At 46.4% G+C, this 6,858-nt stretch overlaps 1 long non-coding RNA gene across 1 annotated transcript; it reads left to right on the top strand.

Moving 5' to 3' along the window:
- Nucleotides 1-3,625: 3,625 nt before the first annotated feature.
- On the top strand, nucleotides 3,626-5,894 carry LOC121143718. Its single transcript, XR_005881050.1, has 3 exons — nucleotides 3,626-3,709; nucleotides 4,681-4,799; nucleotides 5,721-5,894. It is a non-coding gene; the product is annotated as an uncharacterized LOC121143718 (long non-coding RNA).
- The last annotated feature ends 964 nt before the right edge of the window (nucleotides 5,895-6,858 follow it).

The raw sequence follows: 6,858 nt of genomic DNA, 5'->3' as shown, positions 1-6,858 counted from the left end.
GAAGAACACGGAAGCAGAACATGGGCAGATTGTTCATGTTTTTCCTTGTAAGGTGGATGACAGGCTCATGCTGCTGGCCTAATATACCTCAATTTGCCTTTCTGTAAGGGTTAGACCAGAGGAACACACACACTCTCTCTCTCTCTCTCTCTCTCTCTCTCTCTCTCTCTCTCTCTCTCTCTCTCTCTCTCTCTCTCTTTCTCTCTGTCTCTGTCTCTGTCTCTGTCTCTGTCTCTCTCTCTGTGTGTGTGTGTGTGTGTGTGTGTGTGTGTGTGTGTGTGTGTAATTTGGTTCTTATCAGTTTTGCTTTTCCAGAGGTCAAATAAGCAGCTCAGTGATACGGATGTGGGCAGCTATGACTCCCATTGAGTTTGAATGGTAAGGAACCTGCTCCACAGTAATATCTCCCATGTCCTTTGTTGTGCAACACGATGCTGATGCTGCTGTGTGACTTTTCCTGGGGAGATGTGAGCAAACCGATATGGCAGAGCAATGATGTGCAGCCTAGCGAACCAGGAGCTCCCGGGAGTTACCTGCTGCAGGGGTATGCCTGATGGGTTACCTACAGGGACATTGGTGACTCAAAGACACCTGCATCATTGAAAATCCCTCCCCAGTATGGGTGGCAACATGAAACCTGCATCCCCAGAGTCCTGCGTGAGCTGCAGGCAGCTTGGCCAGTTGGAGAGCAGCTACTGTTACGTTCACACAACCTTGGCCATGGCCATGCAATCCTCCTAAGTTTCCAAAACTTCCTGAAGCTTGTGTGATTTGTGTTCTTAGTCCTAGTGGGCTTCCCTCATCTCTAACACAAAATATTTCAGTCAGAGGAAAGTAGCCACACAATAGAGAGGTTCTGCAATGATGGAGTTTAGCAGTTGTCAGAGACTGTGGAATCCGAAAGACAAAACTATGTCACCCTCTGGTCCTTCACAGAATGGCTTTGCTGGCAGGCAGGGATGGAGGCCTGGCCTCCTCCTGTGTCTTCTCCTTCGTTGCTAGGTCAGGAGGACCATGCCTTCTTCCAGGACTTTTCCAGGTCCCCCCTCTGAGTTCTGAGTGTCAAGCAGAGTCACTGCCCCATGTGTTGGGGTATTAGTAGAACTCAGCTTGGCCTGGCTCCCAGAGTGACCTCACAGCCCATAATCCTTATTGTTCCGCAAACCATTCCAAGAATCACAGCCTAGAGCCTGTTCCTTCAATGGCTTTTTAAAACACTTAATTCTAAATACTAAGCCTTTTTTCCCCCCAGTCAAGTCACTGAAAGTATTTTGGCTTTCTGAGCTGACTCCTGACTGTGGCATACCCAAATCCTATGTTCCAAAAACTGACATATATTTACAACAGTCATTTGTAATCTGCAAGCCTATGTATGTTTTTAAATGATTTGTGTGTATGTACATATACCCTGGCACATGTGTGCAGGTCAGAGGACAATTTGTAATAGTTTGTTCTTTCCTTCCATGTGGAACCTGGAATTGAACTCAGATTACAAGGTTTGGCAGCAGTAACCTTTAGCTGCTGAGCCATCCCTCTGGCCCTTATATGATTCTGTAAAAGATAAGGATGTGTTAAGAACGTCACACTGTGCTTTTATTTAATGAATTGAAAGGCATGATTGCCTCACAGTCTTAGCGTTTTACAGGAAGACTCCTCTCAAAGGTGGTTTGATTACAGAGTCATGTCCCTCCTGACTTGGAAGCTGGGGCGGGCCCTTTGCCCCACCGCGGCTCTACCATGGTCAGGACTGAGTTCCTGAGCGAGCGCGGCATGAGAGCTGCCTGATTCGTTTCTTGTGAGCTCTGTTTTAAAGCCTGTTGTGCAAGAGTGGGGGGTGGATGCGTTCCTTATGCAACGCGCTTCCTCCTGAGGTCACCCTCTGGATGCGCTTAATTAGGATGTGTTAGGTCTAAGAGAAGCGGTGACTCGTACCGGCAGAGAGCTGAGACAACACGCTGGAAGTCATTAAGGGCGGATAGCATCATGTCACAGGCACCGTCAGCCCACACTCTGTGAAGATGAGCCCACTTTGTTTTCCCAAGTTGCCCCTGGGTGGGGCTGCAGGTTAGCAGCCAGCCGTCTGCCATTGATGCCCTGACACTGCAGTGAGTGATAAATGCCAGTTCCCCCTCCTCTCCCCGACTTGTTCTCAGTTTGCGAGAAACACACTAGAACCTTCTGAAGCTCTGGGGCCATTTCATTCAATGATTTTGCAAAAACATGAGTTGAAAGTACTGGGCAAGTGAGACCCGGATGAGAACTGACTCCCCAAGTTGTCCTTTGACCTCCACAGGCATTTCTGTGGCGGGCTTACCATACGTGCACACATGAGCCCAAAGTAAGTGTAATAAGCTTCTGAAGTCTACATTTTTTTCCTTTTCTCTCTCTTCTGATTTCCCATGAGAATTCCAACCTTCCCTCATAGAGTTAAGGAAAAAAATTCCTCAAAAACTGTTACTTGAAGAAGGAAAATGACTATTCTCTGGAAATAGAGATGCAGATTGACCCCTCTTCTGGAAGCATGGACTCTAAATACAGTACTGAGACATATACCTCAGAAAACACCACTAGCGGTATGCTAATGAGGTCGTGAAAACTGCTCTTAGCACCCTTAGAAGAGACATTTGTATTCCTGTCCAACTGGGACGCATTTGGGTGGCTGTGTAAGCACTGGTTTCTAGAAAGTGGAAAAGGTGTGAGACTCCCCATGGCTTTCAGTGGCAGGCTCTTATTCAAGGTGACAGGATGGCAGCCACCTCTCCTGGGATCTCCCCACATTACACACACACGCGGGGACCTTCTAAGTGGGAGCCTTCCCCTAAAATTCAGAGAGGGAGCCTGGGAAACTAAACACCTAAATGCAGGGGACAGATGATGGGAAATAAAAACAGCAACGTCTCAAGAAAAGCAAACCGGCCATGAAGCTGCTTATAAATGACATGTTATTGTTTCTCTCTGGTCCCTCGGGGACTTTCTGGCTATTTTAATGCTGTGTTTTCATAAGACACATTCAAACAGCAGGGCAGGGAACAGTGAGAGCGGAATAAGGATTAGATGTGTTGACTCTGCCTGTGCCCTGCAGGTGAAATGTCACGTCTTGTTCCCAGCCACTGAAGATTCAATTACGTGGACCATTTTCCAGCGATGCTGTTTCAATGCAAACGGCTCGAAGGGAGCTTCTGCAGCATCCCTGCCATCATAAACAGGAACCCAGCTGTTTGGACGATGGAGCTTTGTTTAGTTCAAAGCATCTGAGAATGTGGTTGTTCTTAGTGTCACGGTGAACCTCCAGCGTGGAAAACTCAGGATCCTTCCGAGCGGCACGTGCACGTGTCAAGACTTGCTGGTGGGCCCAGATCTGGGCCAGCTGGGACTTTTCCGGGCCTGTGCTCCATCACTCAGGAAAGGTGAATAGAAGTGAAATGTGTGCATTGGCGATTCGGCCTATGACAGATGCTGTGACACTTTGCAGTACTCCATAGATGCCACCTCCCCACTCCCAAATCAAAGTCACATTTCCACCTCCCCACCCCCCCACAACTTTTTCTCAGTTTGTTTGTAAATAAACTAGAGATTCTAGAACTTTGGGGTCATATCATTCAATTGTTTTGTAAAAACATGAGCTAAAAGTGCTGGGCAGGTGAGACTCACGCGATGAAGGAGATCACAAACTTCAAAGGATGCCCGCCCCACTGGCCTGTTCTTCATGGTAACATGTCTCCAATGGCCCTGCTTCCTTGGGTAGAGAGGGGCAGTCAGGTTCCATATCTCTAGTGAGAAGATTGCAGGGGCTATGAAACCCCTGCTCCTGGGTTTGGCTCCTGGGTGCTGCGTATGGCACGGGCAGGGTTGTCCAGGGCATTACGGCCACTTTACAGGGGAAGAATCATGGGATGGGAGGGAATGGATTAGTCAGTCCGTCCGGTATGTGGGAAATCATTCACACTGCCTGCGGGAAGCTGAGAAGTTGTGTTTCCTCTAATTTTTATTCTTCTTTCCCCACTCCTTGTACCTCATAACCCAGAGAGAGAGAGAGAGAGAGAGAGAGAGAGAGAGAGAGAGAGAGAGAGAGAGAGAGAGAGAGAGAGAGAGAGAATGAGAGAGAACACTTTTGATTCCACTGATGTTTCAATTTTCTTCCTATGATGGCAATTTCAACTACTTCCCCAGCACAGGAGAACTGAGTACTACCGAACAGCTCAGTCCTGCAAGGCCCCTTTTGAGATGGGGACATGAGGGGGACTCTTTCAGGCATTGCTGAGACCTTTTTTTTCCGTTATGAACTTCCCCCCTCCCTGCTGGAGGTGGATTAGCAGCTGAGAGAACTTGCTGCTCTTTCAGAGGAGCCAAGTGTGGTACCCAGCACCTATAGCAGCATCTCACAGCTGCCTGCAACTCCAGTTCCCCAGGATCCAATGACATTTGACATTATCTGGCCACTAAAAAGGCATGTACACACACACACACACACACACACACACACACACAAACGCACACACACATACATGTAATCATTATAAAAGGTGCACATTCCTTATTTGGAGAGATTTTGTTTCAACAGTTGGTGAATATTCATTTCTGCTGTTGCTTGACTTCTGAGGCTCTCAGCACAAACACTGTCCCCCCCCTTTCTCTTCAGTTTATAGTAGAGTTTGTTTTCCTTTTTCATTTTCTGACCAGCCCTCTACCCGAATGCTTGGAGACTGGGAAAAGTTGAAACTGAAGAGACAGCATTCCTGAAGAGGGGTGATCCACCTGACACATGCAGTCTCTTGTCCAGTGTGGAGACCACTCCACTAGTAAGCATGGCACCCCCTCCTTGCGCCATTGATCTCTGTCACTGCCTTGGACAATAGGGTGTGGGGAAGATGGCGGCCAGACACTTGGGAGACTAACTCTAACAGCATGGCTTCTGCCTAGCTTTCTTGGGCTCTCATCTTGGGTGTCAGACACCTTGTTTTCAGGAATTCAGGCTCCAAGAAGAGAAGACACATGGGTGTTTGAGCCAAAAGACAGCAAGAGCCTCCACAGGCCAACAGCCCTGGCCATCAGGTGGTCTCAGCTTCCACTTTGCATATTTCCCAGAGGGGACCCCAGACACCATGGGGTAGAGATAAATCACTTGCTGCTTGTTCAGCTTCCTGCCCAACAGGAAGTAAGAGAAGTGATAACAGGGGATTATTTCAAGCCGCTGAGCTTGGGGCTTTTGTTAGACAGTGGCCAATAATGAAAAGGGGCCTCTTGTGTCATAGCCAAGGAGTCCACGTTGTGAGTGAAAGCTCAAGAAAGCACTGTGCAAGGGGTCCAAGCCTTTCTTCCTGCTTTTTCCTCTGAGAGCTTGTCTGTTCATGCCCCCTTCACCATCCTGTGATGACAGCTATAAACATACCACCAGTCTAGATACATGTATGTTCATATATGTGGCATGTTACATACCTGGTGATAAAATCAAGAAATAGGAGGAAAGTATTAACAACAACAACAACAAAACCATAATCCCAATCTGTAGTTGTTCTCCTACAGTGTAGAATTGTGTCTTTGAACATCACTGTGGTGCAGGCTTTTTCGTAATAGAAACAACAGGATTTAAGGGAAAATATGTATGTTTATTGGGAGGATACACAACACATAAACAATTTAGTGATTAATTTATTACAAAGCAAGTTACCGACTTAATAAAATAGACCTAATCTCCTTGCATGATGTCCCTTGACAAGCAGGTGCTGTTTGGGGAATGGCTTGGTTTGGAGAACGGTGGCAGAGACACAGTGGTGTAATCAAAGGGTCACTTCTTGAAATGCAAGACCGGCTGATTCAGCATTGTAGAACCCACTGTACTTTAAGGCACTGGATAACTGGTTTGTATTGTACTGTATGTGCTGTACTATTTGTATTATGCTATTATCTTTTATTATACTGTACTGTACTGTATTATGTTGTATTATATTGTACTATATGGTATTCTACTGTGCTATATTGTATTGTATTGTACTGTACTATATTGTATTGTTTTCCAAGCAAGATCTCTGTGGAATGTAGATTCTTGAAGGTTTGATCCCCTGGTGCTATTCCTCTTTGTGCTTAACGTTTAGATCTGGTGTGTGTGTGTGTGTGTGTGTGTGTGTGAGTGTGTGTGTGTGTGCTATGCACATACTCATGTATGTGTACATATGTGGGGTCCTCATGCTTGCATGACAAACACTGTTCTGGCTGCATGGTCTTCCCAGCCTGGGTCTGTATTTATACAGCCAGAACTTTTGCTTGCACCTGAGACTTGGCAGTGCATGTGTCCATCCCATGTATCCAACACTCACTTATGGGTGAAGTGGCCAGAGATACATATGTCAATAATTTACCTACTTAAAATAATTAAGTGTGAATTTGAAACTAAGTAAAGAATGTCAACATATTCAGATGAAAAGCTTGGACTGGTGAAATGGTTCAATGGATAGAGGCACCTGCAACCAAGCCTGATGGCCTGAGTTTGATCCTTGAGAGCCACATGGTGGAGGGGAAGAAGCTATACCTGTAAGTTCTCTGCATCCGCATGCATGCCATGTGGGCACCACCCCTCCTCCAGAAAAAGAAATGCAAAAATAAAACTGAAAACCTTTGTATCTGTATTTGAAATGCATACACACATAGGTGTGCATGCACACACACATATACACAGGAGAGAGAGAGAGAGAGAGAGAGAGAGAGAGAGAGAGAGCTTAGACACAGCCACAGATGCAGGCAGCTGGTACAGGTGGGTATTTTGGTGACTCAAGTACTAAATGGTTTTTGTCATCAGGAATGTGATTTTCTGAAGTGATGAACCATCCTTGGTACTGTTCCAAGCCAAATAGAGACGAGTTT

This window comes from Mesocricetus auratus, unplaced genomic scaffold (genome assembly GCF_017639785.1).
Source record: "Mesocricetus auratus isolate SY011 unplaced genomic scaffold, BCM_Maur_2.0 Super-Scaffold_100013, whole genome shotgun sequence".
NCBI classification, from domain to species: Eukaryota; Metazoa; Chordata; class Mammalia; order Rodentia; family Cricetidae; genus Mesocricetus; species Mesocricetus auratus.
Note: the sequence above shows the minus strand (reverse complement) of the source record. Positions and strands in the feature narration are given on the sequence as shown.